The 14,382-nt window shown below is 43.1% G+C and overlaps 1 non-coding gene across 1 annotated transcript; it reads left to right on the top strand.

The window, feature by feature from the left end:
• The first annotated feature begins 6,245 nt into the window (after positions 1 to 6,245).
• LOC138362978 (5S ribosomal RNA) lies at positions 6,246 to 6,364 on the top strand. The gene has a single exon (XR_011227961.1). It is a non-coding gene; the product is annotated as a 5S ribosomal RNA (ribosomal RNA).
• Positions 6,365 to 14,382: the final 8,018 nt, after the last annotated feature.

Here is a 14,382-nt window from a genome sequence, read left to right as displayed (position 1 = left end):
GTGGCTGCTGCAGTCCATCAGTGAGGCACATGTGGCTGCTGCAGATGTGTTGCAGTCCATCAGTGAGGCACATGTGGCTGCTGCAGTCCATCAGTGAGGCACATGTGGCTGCTGCAGTCCATCAGCGAGGCACATGTGGCTGCTGCAGTCCATCAGTGAGGCACATGTGGCTGCTGCAGTCCATCAGTGAGGCTCAGGTGGCTGCTGCAGTCCTTCAGTGAGGCACATGTGGCTGCTGCAGATGTGTTGCAGTCCATCAGTGAGGCACATGTGGCTGCTGCAGTCCATCAGTGAGGAACATGTGGCTGCTGCAGTCCTTCAGTGAGGCACATGTGGCTGCTGCAGTCCTTCAGTGAGGCACATGTGGCTTCTGCAGTCCTTCAGTGAGGCACATGTGGCTGCTGCAGATGTGTTGCAGACCATCAGTGAGGCACATGTGGCTGCTGCAGTCCATCAGTGAGGCACATGTGGCTGCTGCAGTCCATCAGCGAGGCACATGTGGCTGCTGCAGTCCTTCAGTGAGGCTCATGTGGCTGCTGCAGATGTGTTGCAGACCATCAGTGAGGCACATGTGGCTGTTGCAGTCCATCAGTGAGGCACATGTGGCTGCTGCAGTCCATCAGTGAGGCACATGTGGCTGCTGCAGTCCATCAGTGAGGCACATGTGGCTGCTGCAGTCCTTCAGTGAGGCTCATGTGGCTGCTGCAGATGTGTTGCAGACCATCAGTGAGGCACATGTGGCTGTTGCAGTCCATCAGTGAGGCACATGTGGCTGCTGCAGTCCATCAGTGAGGCACATGTGGCTGCTGCAGATGTGTTGCAGACCATCAGTGAGGCACATGTGGCTGCTGCAGATGTGTTGCAGACCATCAGTGAGGCACATGTGGCTGCTGCAGTCAATCAGTGAGGCACATGTGGCTGCTGCAGTCCATCAGTGAGGCACATGTGGCTACTGCAGTCCATCAGTGAGGCACATGTGGCTACTGCAGTCCATCAGTGAGGCACATGTGGCTACTGCAGTCCATCAGTGAGGCACATGTGGCTGCTGCAGATGTGTTGCAGTTCATCAGTGAGGCACATGTGGCTGCTACAGTCCATCAGTGAGGCACATGTGGCTGCTGCAGTCCATCAGTGAGGCACATGTGGCTGCTGCAGACCATCAGTGAGGCACATGTGGCTGCTGCAGATGTGTTGCAGTCCATCAGTGAGGCACATGTGGCTGCTGCCGTCCATCAGTGAGGCACATGTGGCTACTGCAGTCCATCAGTGATGCACATGTGGCTGCTGCACTCCATCAGTGAGGCACAGGAGGCTGTTGCAGGTGTGTTGCAGTTCATCAGTGAGGCACATGTGGCTGCTGCAGTCCATCAGTGAGGCACATGTGGCTACTGCAGTCCATCAGTGAGGCACATGTGGCTGCTGCAGTCCATCAGTGAGGCACAGGAGGCTGTTGCAGGTGTGTTGCAGTTCATCAGTGAGGCACATGTGGCTGCTGCAGGTGTGTTACAGTTCATCAGTGAGGCACAGGTGGCTGTTGCAGGTGTGTTACAGTTCATCAGTGAGGCACAGTTTGCTGCTACAGTTGTGTTGCACTCTCCGTGAGGTTCACAGCTTTACTAGACAGTTTACAGTTGTTACCAGCTTTTCCAGAGAGTTTACTGTTGTTTCCATCTTTCCTTTGTCAATAGTTTTCTGTTGTTACCAGCTTTAACAGACAGTTTACTATTGTTACCAGCTTTCCCTGAGAGATTAATGTTGCTACCAGCTTTCCCTGAGAGATTAATGTTGTTACCAGCTTTCCCTGAGAGATTAATGATGTTACCAGCTTTCCCTGAGAGATTAATGTTGTTACCAGCTTTCCCTGAGAGGTTAAAATTGTTAGCAGTGTGACGATAATCTGTAATAGAGCAGTGGCTGTTCTAGCTGGTGTTGTTGCAATCGCACATGAATACAAAAAGTAGAATAAAATAAATAAGACTGCTTGTTTCCTCTACACTGTGAGAACTGCAGGTGAAAACTAATGAAATAAAAATTCCTGAGATTTAATATATCAAAATGATTTGAATAACATACAAAACAAAGCCCCTTATCCACTTGGCTTAAACGCAATTTACAAGAGAAATAGACACATGCGAAAGTAACGTTAATGGCAAAGCGGCAATTAATACGTTATACAAAAGCTGCAGAAGTCTACTGACACCCAGGGGAGCGTGAGTAGATGTTCCAGCTGAGAGCAGGAAGTGCATTCTAATGACTGGACGCAGGTGAGCTCTTTATATATATATATATATATATATATATATATATATATATATATATATATATATATATATATATATATATATATATATATATATATATATATATATATATATATATATATATATATATATGTATATGTATATGTATATGTATATATATATATATATATATATATATATATATATATATATATATATATATATATATATATATATATATATGTATATATATATATATGTATATATATATATATATATATATATATATATATATATATAATATATATATATATATATATATATATATATATATATATATATATATATATATATATATATATATATATATATATGGGCCAGGAAGGCATAGATAGCGCGAATCTTGTGGGAAACCATCAGCCAGCAGTAAGACAAGCAGTTAGCGTCTTGTCGACCGGTGTCTTGGCCTCTGCCCAGACAGCAGGTGTCCAGGTGTCTCGGGTACTAGAGGGTGGAGGGGGATGGTGTCTATCTAAACACTGAGGCGTCTGAGAATGTATTGTTGTGGTTGTTGATGCTGATTCCTTATGTTGGAGCATGCAGATACATTGGTGAATAGGCGGTACTGGAAAGAGGCAGGATCTACTGCCTAAGCAGGAGATATCCAAAACACCAGCTTCCAACCAGCGGTTGTTACTAGCTTTCCCAGACCATTTACTGTTGTTCCCAACTTTCTTATAGAGTTTAATGTTTTTACTAGCATTCCCAGAGAGTTTAATGTTGTTCCAGCTTTCCCAGAGAGTTTACTGATGTTTCCAACTTTTCAATAAAATTTACTGTGGTTACTAGGCTTTTCCAGAGAGTTCAATGTTCGTACCAGCTTTCCCAGAGAGTTTAATATTGCTGCAAGCATTTCCAGATAGATTAATTTTGTTACCAGCTTTTGCAGAGAGTTTAGTTATATTAAATGCCATCCCAGAGAGTTTACTGTTGTCACCAGCTTTCTCAGATAGTTTAATGTTGTTTCCAGCTATACAAGCGAGTTTAACCTTGTTACCGGCTTTCCCAGAAAGTATATTACTGTTACCAGCTTTCCAAGAAAGTTTAATGTGGTTATCAGCTCTCCAAGAGAGTTTAATGTGGATACCATCTTTACCAAACAGTTTAATGTTGTTACAAAAATACCCATTTAGTCTTCTTTTGTTTCCAGCTTTTTTTCAGAATGTTTAATGTTGTTACCAGATTTCCCACAGAGTTTACTGATGTTATCAGCAATCCCAAGGGAGTTTATTGTTGTAATAAGCTCTCCCAGAGAGTTTAGTGTTTTTACCAGATTTACCAGACAGATTAATGTTTTTTCGATCTTTCCCAGAGAGTTTAATATTGTTACCAGTTTTCACAGAGTTATTGTTATTGTCACAGAATTGTTGTTAACAACTTTCCCAGATAATTTGATTTTGTTACTAGCTTTCCCAGAGAGTTTAATGTTGTTACCAGCTATCCAAGTGTGTACAGTTGTTACTAGGTTTCGTAGAGAGTTTAATGTTGTTACCAGCTTTACCAGAGAGTTGAATGTTGATAGCAGCTTTCCAAGAGAATTTAATGTTGTTTCCAATTTTACCAGACAGTTTAGTGTTACCACAAGCTTTCCCAGAGAGTTTTCTGTTTTTTCAAGCTTTTCCAGAGAATTTACTGATGTTACCAACTATCCCAGAGAGTTTAATGTTGTTACTGTCACACATCGCTCACCTTAGCCTTGTGTGATGGGATTTACACTTCAACAACGGAGGTGTATGTTAATGATCCTATAACCCCCACGCTGTGGGTCTTCACCCCCTCTACTGAGATACCGTTGTTAATGATCCTATAACCCCCACGCTGCGGGTCTTCACCACCTAAACTGGGGTACCGTTGTTAATGAACCTATAATCCCCACGCTGCGGGTCTTCACCTCCTCTACTGGGGTACTGTTGTTAATGATCCTATAACCCCCACGCTGTGGGTCTTCACCCCCTCTACTGGGGTACCGTTGTTAATGAACCTATAACCCCCACGCTGCGGGTCTTCACCTCCTCTACTGGGGTACCGTTGTTAATGATCCTATAACCCCCCACGCTGCGGGTCTTCACCCCCTCTACTGGGATACCGTTGTTAATGATCCTATAACCCCCCACGCTGTGGGTCTTCACCCCCTCTCCTGGGGTACCGTTGACCACACTCAGGGAGCTCTCCAAGTCATGCCTGAAGTCCGGTCCCCGCCACTACTTGACTATGGAGCTAAGGGAGAGAGGAGAAAGCCCAGCACACACTGCTTGATACTGACAAAGAGCTGAAATCTCTTGAACCTTGCAAAATGAAGCTATGCGTCTCATCCTTGGGGCTCCAAAGTCCACGAGAATAGTTAATATGAGAGCAGTTAAAATTACCTACCATAAGTGAGAGAATTTTGTCTATTAGCACAGTTTTCGGCGTGAAGGCATTGAGTAGTTCTAGACAACACATGAAGTTTCAAGCTAAACTTTCTAATATGCTGCACTCACCTGAGGTCTATAGAAGAAGAGCGAATTCTGATTATGTATATTGGTTCTACAAGGTAGCTAACTCCATCAAAATATTAAATATGTACCCAACTCAACTAATGATTAAAGCCAATTACTCCATGGGATAACTGGGATCTATCAGTTGATTTTGTAAATGCGCCCAAGAAAGATATTGTGCACACTACATTATTAAAACAGTTAACACTGAAAAGCATCACTGAAAGTACTCAGAGTATGGGTAACGATGTGTATCAGTGCTATACCGAAGGCTCTGTAGAAGAAGGTGGACGATGTACCGGATGTGCATGTAACATATTTGAACAATCTTCTCTCGTACATACAGCAATGAAGCTCGTCAATGACTGGGCAAGTACAACTCAAACCGAACTTGCAGGCATATACCTTGCCACTGAATTTTTAAAAGACAAAGGCAGTGGACTGATATACTGTGACTCGCAGAGTGCACTCCTGGCATTGAACGCACATAGTAGTGACACCCAGAAAATAGTCAGTGATATTCGAATGAATGTTTTAGCTGCTAAAGAAAACAGATTTGAGGTTAAATTCCTATGGATACCATCACATGTTGGCATCTCAAGGCATGACACTGTTGATATGCTTGCAAAGACAGCCTGCAGAAAACCTGTGGTAGAAATTGATATGGGTGTTTCATTAGCAGTGACAAAGAGAATACTTAAACAAATATCTAGTGAAGATGTCACCGACCTAACAAATTCACAAAGACCTGAAAGTTGTAGCATTAAATATTATGATAGATATCGTGAGGAGACATTCACATATGGGACTAATAGAACAAGAACCCGGCAATGTGATGTTATAGTGGCCAGAATACGCCTGGGATATAGACGTATCTGGCAGCTTTCTCAAAACCAAAATGTCGAGTACACAATGTGTCAACTTTGTGAAAGAGAAAACATGCACTCTCTTGAACATTATAGTGTAGAATGTCCCATATTGACTGACTTTCGCCCTCCTGGGCTAAAGTATGCTGAACTGTGTAATTACTATACGAGTACTGGAACACTTGATGATATATTGGACTTGTACCCAAGATTAACCATGTAATGTATCAATTATACAATGTATATATATGATGTAACTATATAACCTGAGCTTATAAAAGCACCTTCATCACCTTCAGTGATTAAGTGCTTAATTGCACACTAGTTTCTTTATCAGCTATCTCACCCTGTCAGAGTAAATGAGACAAATGTATGTGAATGCATGTGTGTATATATATGCATGTATATGTTTGTGTGTATGTATATGTATGGGTATAAAGTATATATGGAAGCTGATCAGAATTACATTTCACCTTTGTGAATGTACATTAATGACACTATGTAAAAGACACAATGCTGGTTAGCATTGTAAATGTGTGGTAGAAAAAAAAATTGCTTGAGCTCGATCCTGCAATGTGCAACACCCCAGAGAGAGAGAGAGCGCCAACGGCCATACCACGTTGAGAACACCGATTCTCGTCCGATCAGCGAAGTTAAGCAACGTTGGGTTTGGTTAGTTCTTGGATGGGTGACCGCCTGGGAACACCAAATGCTGTTGGCAATAATGTTAAGGGGGGTGCCGGTCGGCCGAGCGAACAGCACGCTGGTCTTGTGATCCTGTGGTCCTGGGTTCGATCCCAGGCGCCGGCGAGAAACAATGGGCAGAGTTTCTTTCACCCTATGCCCCTGTTACCTAACAGTAAAATAGGTACTTGGGTGTTAGTCAGCTGTCACGGGCTGCTTCCTGGGGGTTGAGGCCTGGTCGAGGACCGGGCCGCGGGGACACTAAAGCCCCGAAATCATCTCAAGATAACCCCCACCGGGCTTGCCCACCTTCACGTGCAAAGTTTTGCGGGACCTCCGGTCGTTACCTCAGTTCTCAACATTTATTTCGGTCGCCAGCTGGGTAATCTTCTCTGCGTCCCGGCAACGCTTTCATTTCAAATTTGATACAGTGTTGCCATCTAGTGTCACTTTTCTGTTTAATATTAGTACTAGTGTGGTGCAATATAATATCACTTGTTCACAATGTTCAGTGAGATTAGGAGACATATAAAAGCGATAATAAAAGTAAATAAAGTTTGCTGAAGAGAAAACTACATAAACATGATAGAAGTATACGTGTAATAATATATAAATCAGATGACAGTGGCGCTTCTTTGGTGGCCTCCGGCAACCCGAGTCAGCTGAACGAATTTAAGGGGATATTTGCCCTTATGGGGGCCGGCTCCGTCAGCGAAGACCCATAATCCTCTCAGTTCCGCCACTCGCTGTCTTCACCAGGTAGAAGATGACATATGCAAGCTGCCCTACAGCCTAATCTACTCCTAAGAATCAATAGACATTCTAGTAACAACCTATATATACTTCTAGGCCTATCTTGCCTAATTATCAAGGGACAATGGGAGGGAATAATGATCTACCTGTAACATATCCTACCCTCAGACTCCTGGACTCCGATGGTAGTCGTGGTCCTCAGTCCCTCACATCATTCCTCAGCGTTCCGGTCGAGTTACAGGTCCCTAGGCGTCGTGAAGATACGAGTCGTCTTCGTGCTCACTCTAAAATGTGAAGTTCCTGATCACTGGCTTGGCCAGTTGTCCCTGCTCACGTTGTCTCCCTCGATCCCTCCTTCACTGAGACCAAATACTCATAGATCCGGTTGCGACTTCTCCTTTCTGAGTTTCCAGTGGACGTGATCCAATCACAGCTCTGAGCACCTCGGAGTTCCGCTGGCGGGAAGCCACTAGCTACTCCTGTCGTCGCCGCTCTCAACTCCTCAAAGATTATCAGCTCACAGTGCTCGGCGCCCTTAAACCACTGGAACTCGGCTTTCTCGCACTTCCCTGAAGTGTGTTAGTCTTCCGTAGTCACTGCCAATATGTCAGGCTGCGATATTCCACTGGATGAGGCTCCTGGACCTAAGAACTCGAGAGCACAACCAGCACAAGTCCGTTCTCAACCAAGTGCCGTGAATCTCTGAGAGCCCACCAGTCTACAAGCCCCCAGCCCAGCCTCCCGGTGACGTCACAGTCTCCCAGGGGCGGGGTCTCATTGGTTAATCCCGTTACGTGACCACAGTCCGCCAATCGCCAGCCTGCTGGCGCCTTCACGGTTTTGGTGCTTTTGTCGGTCCGTCTCCATTTTGTATATACTAAGGGTAAGGTGTACCCTTATACACTAATTGATTGATTGATGAAGATTAAGCCACCCAAGAGGTGGCACGGGCATGAATAGCCCGTAAGTGGTACAATTTGTTTTTTCTCAGTATTCTGAGTTTGCATTTAACCATCAAGCTGTTATCGCGGGGGGAGGATACTGCTTCACAGTCTTTATGAGGGTGTCCAGCTGCTGAACACCTTTGTTGACCAGGAGAGTGGCTGTGTTGATGGCTTCAGGGTGGCCACTGCATGATTCAGAACTCTTAAAGCTCTTCTAAGGTCATTGGTTGCTTCACATTCCAGAAGATAGTGAAGTAATGGCTTTTCTGTGACAGTTTGGCAGAAGATACACTCTCTCTGTCGGGGTTCACCAATCTCCCAGTTGCATCTGCAACCTAGGAAGATACCATGTTGCAGATAAGAACATAAGAACATAAGAACAAAGGTAACTGCAGAAGGCCTATTGGCCCATACGAGGCAGCTCCTATTCTATAACCACCCAATCCCACTCATATACTTGTCCAACCCGTGCTTGAAACAATCGAGGGACCCCACCTCCACAATGTTACGCGGCAATTGGTTCCACAAATCAACAACCCTGTTACTGAACCAGTATTTACCCAAGTCTTTCCTAAATCTAAACTTATCCAATTTATATCCATTGTTTCGTGTTCTGTCCTGTGTTGATACTTTTAATACCCTATTAATATCCCCCCGGTTATGTCCATTCATCCACTTGTAAACCTCTATCATGTCACCCCTAACTCTTCGCCTTTCCAGTGAATGCAACTTAAGCTTTGTTAATCTTTCTTCATATGAAAGATTTCTAATTTGGGGAATTAACTTAGTCATCCTACGCTGGACACGTTCAAGTGAATTTATATCCATTCTATAATATGGCGACCAAAACTGAACTGCATAATCTAAATGGGGCCTAACTAGAGCAAGATATAGCTTGAGAACCACACCAGGTGTCTTGTTACTAACGCTGCGATTAATAAATCCAAGTGTCCGATTTGCCTTATTACGAACATTTATGCATTGATCCTTTTGTTTTAAATTCTTACTAATCATAACTCCCAGATCCCTTTCGCAATCCGACTTCGCAATCACAACACCATCTAGCTCGTATCTTGTAACTCTATCATCATTACCTAACCTCAGAACTTTACATTTATCAGCATTAAACTGCATCTGCCAATCCTTTGACCATTTCAAAACCCTATCTAGATCAACTTGAAGTGATAGTGAGTCCTCCTCCGAATTAATTTCCCTACCGATTTTCGTATCATCGGCAAATTTGCAAATGTTGCTACTCAAACCTGAATCTAAATCATTTATATATATTATAAACAACAGAGGTCCCAGGACAGAGCCTTGAGGCACTCCACTTACAACATTTTCCCACTCTGACTTGATTCCATTTATACTAACTCTCTGTTTCCTTTGGTATAGCCATGCCCTAATCCAGCTTAATATAGCACCCCCAATACCATGAGACTCTACTTTTTTAATCAGTCTTTCATGTGGCACTGTATCAAAAGCTTTGCTAAAGTCAAGGTATACAACATCGCAATCCTTACCACTATCAACTGCCTCAACAATGCTAGAATAAAAAGATAACAAATTTGTTAAACATGAACGGCCATTTATAAAACCATGTTGCGACTCAATTATTAATTTATGTTTTTCAAGATGAAGACGAATTTTATTTGCTATTATAGATTCGAGTAACTTTCCCACAATAGACGTTAGGCTAATTGGTCGATAGTTAGACGCAAGTGATCTATCTCCTTTCTTAAAAACTGGTATCACATTAGCAACTTTCCAAAACTCTGGCACTCTGCCTGACTCTATTGATTTATTAAATATGGTTGACAGTGGGTCACAAAGCTCCTCTTTGCATTCTTTAAGCACCCTAGCAAACACTTCATCCGGCCCTGGGGATTTGTTTGGTTTGAGTTTTACTATTTGTTTAAGAACATCCTCCCTGGTAACTGCTAAACTCGTCAACCTGTCCTCGTCCTCACCCACATAGACTTGTTCGGCTGAAGGCATATTGTTAAGTTCCTCTTTAGTAAATACAGATACAAAATATTTATTAAAAATACTACTCATCTCTTCATCACTATCTGTTATTTGACCTGTCTCAGTTTTTAATGGACCTATCCTTTCCCTAGTCTTAGTACGATATAACTGAAAAAACCCTTTAGGATTTGTCTTTGCTTGCCCTGCTATGCGAACTTCATAGTTTCTTTTTGCTTTCCTTATCTCTTTTTTAACATTTCTAACCAGTTGTACGAATTCCTGTTCTAAAGTGACCTCCCCATTTTTAATCCTTTTGTACCAAGCTCTCTTTTTACCTATAAGGTTCTTCAAATTCTTTGTTATCCACTTTGGGTCATTAGTATACGATCTATTCAATTTGTATGGTATACTATGTTCCTGTGCTTTGTTTAGAATATTCTTAAATAAGTTATATATTGAATCCACATCGAAATCCCCATTTAAGTCACCTATCGCTGGGTTCATGTCTCGCTCCAAGACCGGCCCACACCCAATACCCAAGCCTTTCCAATCAATTTGACCCAAAAAATTTCTTAGGCTATTAAAATCAGCTTTTCGAAAATCTGGCACTTTAACAGAATTTTCTCCTACTGGTCTATTCCATTCTATGCTAAATCTGATTTCTTTGTGATCACTGCTCCCTAGCTCACTCCCTATTTCGATGTCATTAATTTGCGTTTCCCTGTTAGTTAACACTAAATCTAAAATATTATTTTCCCTTGTTGGTTCCTTAATGTGTTGCGTAAGAAAGCAATCGTCAATTAATTCTAGAAAATCTTCTGCTTCACTATTCCCTGTTTTGTTCAACCAGTTTATTCCGCTAAAATTAAAGTCACCCATGACATAAATACTGTTAGATCTAGATGCTCTAGATATTTCATCCCATAGATGCTTTGCTTCCATTCTGTCTAAATTTGGTGGCCTATATATTACTCCTATTATAATATTATTAGCTTTTTCGTTTAATTCAATCCAAATAGTTTCTGTGTGTGGCTCTGTTTTGATTCCCTCTTTGAGACTACATTTCAAATTGTCCCTAACATATATGGCTACTCCACCTCCTCGTCTAATATATCTATCTGTGTGAAATAGTTTAAATCCATATATTTGATATTCAGCTAATAGTTCTCTATTTTCTACATTCATCCACGTTTCGGTAAGTGCAATAATATCTATTTTTTCTGTGCAGACAAGAGCATTTAATTCGTTAATTTTATTTCTTAGACTTCTACTGTTAGTGTAATATACCCTAAGTGAATTGTTATTTTGCGGACCTTCTCTTTCCCTGATCGTTTTGCCAATTCCTTTCTCCCACAAACACATACTTTTATTACCTCCTTCCTCCAAATCAATTCCCATACCTCTATCTACTAACAGTTTAAACCCAAACAAACACCTCTAACCACTTCTTCTAGCGAGTTCGCAACAGCAACAACCCCAGCTCTCGATAGATGCACCCCATCACGAGCATACATTTCACGAGCATACATTTCGCATTCAGATGGCGAACCTTCAGCAATTCTCTGCTGTAGGTAGGCTTTGTTGAGATGTGAGAGTTTTTTGGTGATGATGTTTTTTATGTTCTCTAGGCTGGGTTGAATTGTTTTATGTATCACTGTATGACGAGTTGCTGTTACGGACCCGAGCCCAGCGTCCTAGCACGGAGCAGTGACGACAACGCCATCTGTGGGTCAGCTCCCGAAACCCCCTCCAAATGGACGACGCCATCTAGTGAGGACGAGATATACCGGCCACAGGGGCTGGTTTCCTGTCCTAATCAGCTCGTGACATAGCCGCTGCTGACCTCTGGTGAGGTGACGCTTAGACAGCAATGCCATCTATGGAGTGGATAGGTGGGCGTTTGTGTCTAAGCCGGTGAGTCAGGTGCCCTAGAGTGTCATCAGTACTAATAACGTGTCTGATTACAGAGTCGACCTGGGACTGCTGAATCGGACGGTGGATCAGTCTACCCAAGGCAGCCGTAGTATCTTCACGCATTTGCTGCAGAAGCTGTGAGTCACCCCCCCCCGGATGAACACTGCTGTGTTAGCCTGCCTGTGAGGTGGCAGAACCAGGGATTGTCGTACCCGGGGCTGACTGGTGGAGAAGACTAGCTACTGGGGTGTTGTGGTGAGGAGAGTGATCTGTGGAATTACACGAGGCTCCTGCCTAGGGCTCGCAACCCTAGTATCAGTCGTGGAGTGGCCTAACCAGCGGAACTGATTGGAACCTGCCAGCTACAGGCTGCATTTGTGGTTGAAGGCCTCCACGACAGTGCACCCAGTGGAACTGTGATTTGGCTGGCCTGTGGCCAGGGTAGACTCGAGAGAATCGAAGGATTCAGCGTGAGGCCACAAGAAGAGGACCAGGGCTACTCCTCTCGAGCACCGTGGAACATTCCTGCGTCTTCAGAGGAAGACCATTCTGTATATTATAGTATTTATACCCCCCGTGTGACAGTTATATATTTATTTATTGGTGGTGGTGACAATTATATATTTAATTTAGAGAATTTGTATCCCTTCCCCTTTAATTTACTTGCATTACGGAACACACCCCTTCAAAGCCACTACTAGCTTTGGGCCGGATACCCAAACTCTACTAACATCAGAGAAAGAACCCAGTTGCGACCCAATAGGGCCGTAACAGTTGCCAATTTAGCAATTTCATCAGCTTTTTCATTTAATGGGATTCCAATATGGGATGGGATCCAGTTTAAAGTTATGTTGAGTCCTTTGCCTTTAGCGACTGCTCCAAGATACAAAATGGTGGTAATGATTTCCACATTATCTTTCCACTGTTTTTGTCCTAGTATTTGAAGTGCAGCTTTTGAGTCTGTGTGTATGATTGCATTTTGAGTGTTTTGTGCAATCACATATGCGAATGCCTGTTGTATGGCAAACAGCTCAGTTTGGGTTGATGATACTAGTCCTCCCAGTCTCCAATATGCCTGTACGCTGGCCGTGCAAAGAGCAGCGCCAGCACTCTCATATTCTGTGTCCACCGATCCGTCTATGAAGATGTGGGTGGCTCCTGCTACTGCTATGCTATACATTTGCTCTTCTATTATGCGCCTTAGGATTGTCGGATCATAGGCAGCCTTTTTCATTGGGAAACTTTCTATTACTATTTTGAAAGTAGGCTCTTCCCACGGCGCGGAAGGAGTGTAATTTGGGTGTGGATGATCACCCTCTCTATCAAGGATCATGTTTTTTAAATGTAGTCTGTTTAGGACTTTTCCTGCTCTTGCAACCCAAGATTTTCCGTTGTTTTGGCCTACTCCAACCACCAAGGCCTGCCGTACTGGGATTGGATCAGAAGAAATAATTATCTTACTGACAATTGTAGCTGTCCTTTGTGATATTCTTTCTTGTAGAGAGGGCAAACCCGTCTCCAGTCTAAGTTTCAAGCCTGGTCAGTGAGAGGTTGTGTTAACCGGAGCTCCTGAGTGTTGTTATATTATCATAGCAATATGGAAGTTGTAGTGAAGGACCTGGTGACTCTAGTGGGAGCCCTGAGGACAGAGTTGGACTCTCTGCGGGAGGAGGTGCGTCAGCTTAAAAAACAACGAGAAGTAACGAAGGAGGAGACCAGCAGTAAAGGGACCTCGTCTTGGAGAGTTGCGAAAGACAGGGGCCTTAAGAAGACTTTGATAAAGCCGCCTTCAAACGCCATAGCAACTTCAAATTCATTTGACGTTTTGGAGGACGAGTGCTGTGGAGAGACTGTGGATCGCGCAAAAGGGAAAGCAACTTAGAGAAAGGAAGCGCAGGCCCCTCAGAAAGTAAAGGAAGTACCTAAGCAAACATTAGTTGTGGGAGATTCCCAGATAAGGTATTTGGATAGAACGTTTTGTGCTAGAGATAGGGGGAACAGGTTAAGGGTTTGCTATCCTGGAGCTGGCATTGGTGATATTATAAACAACATGAATGATATTATGGCTGGTAATGGGAACAATCCCATTATTTGCATTAGCGTGGGAGGAAATGATGTTGGTCGAGTCAGGAGTGAGGAACTGATTCAGAGGTATAAAACAGCCATAGAGTTAGTTAGGAGCAAGGGAGGAATCCCGATCATATGTGGCATTCTTCCAAGAAAGGGAGTGGGAAATGAATGGATATCGAGGGCACTTGGTGTCAATTGCCGGCTGGAAAGATATTGCAAATCAAATGCAATATCTTTCATAGACAACTGGGAACACTTCTATGGAAGAAATGAAATGTATGCTCGTGATGGGGTGCATCTATCGAGAGCTGGGGTTGTTGCTGTTGCGAACTCGCTAGAAGAAGTGGTTAGAGGTGTTTGTTTGGGTTTAAACTGTTAGTAGATAGAGGTATGGGAATTGATTTGG

Source organism: Procambarus clarkii, chromosome 9 (genome assembly GCF_040958095.1).
Source record: "Procambarus clarkii isolate CNS0578487 chromosome 9, FALCON_Pclarkii_2.0, whole genome shotgun sequence".
Classification (NCBI taxonomy): domain Eukaryota; kingdom Metazoa; phylum Arthropoda; class Malacostraca; order Decapoda; family Cambaridae; genus Procambarus; species Procambarus clarkii.
Note: the sequence above shows the minus strand (reverse complement) of the source record. Positions and strands in the feature narration are given on the sequence as shown.